Here is a 708-nt window from a genome sequence, read left to right as displayed (position 1 = left end):
TATGACTGTAAAATGACTCATTTTCCAGAGTTTTTAGATCAAACCTTGTCTTTAAGAATGAGCTCTGCAGCCACGAGTGCCTCCCCGGATTTCTTCCCCTTCTGGATGACGGGATGCCACAGTAGTTTGGGCTTCTGATCCATGCTGGAGTTCAGCTTCACCAACGGGACGCAAACACTGCGGCCGAGCAGCTCATCCTTCCCCTGCACAGAGGATCACATGTTGCAGTTACACAGAAGTTAAGCTGGGATTTCCAAGTGTGCGTAACTAATAAGGATCAAATTTGATTAAAAGAGGGTAGTGTTGGTGGGTAAGGGATGCAATACATTATCAACACTTAGTTACAACACTGCAGAGAAATTAATTTTTCCCCTTTTTCTTCCATCTCTTGACCATGTGCTGATATGGTGCTGAGTATTAAATTACAGCTTTTCTTCATAGGAACTTTTGATCTAACAGAGCACTCCACCACAGAAAGAAAGCATTAATCATAGAGCTTTATCAGATAATGCTGCAATATGCTAGTGAAGATTCATCCAGGTCATTCTAAAAAATTAAAAAAATCCTTTGGACTTTGTTTCCAAGTTTGAAGACATTTCGCTTTCCATCCAGGAAGCGGAAGGGGGGGTTGCTTTTCTGTTACCAAACTTACACTCATCTCTTTGGTGGTCCATTATGCTTGGCAGGAATTATGTTGAGTTTTTTTTT

The sequence above is a fragment of the Cyprinodon variegatus genome, unplaced genomic scaffold (genome assembly GCF_000732505.1).
Source record: "Cyprinodon variegatus isolate N-32 unplaced genomic scaffold, C_variegatus-1.0 Scaffold2951, whole genome shotgun sequence".
NCBI lineage: Eukaryota > Metazoa > Chordata > Actinopteri > Cyprinodontiformes > Cyprinodontidae > Cyprinodon > Cyprinodon variegatus.
Note: the sequence above shows the minus strand (reverse complement) of the source record.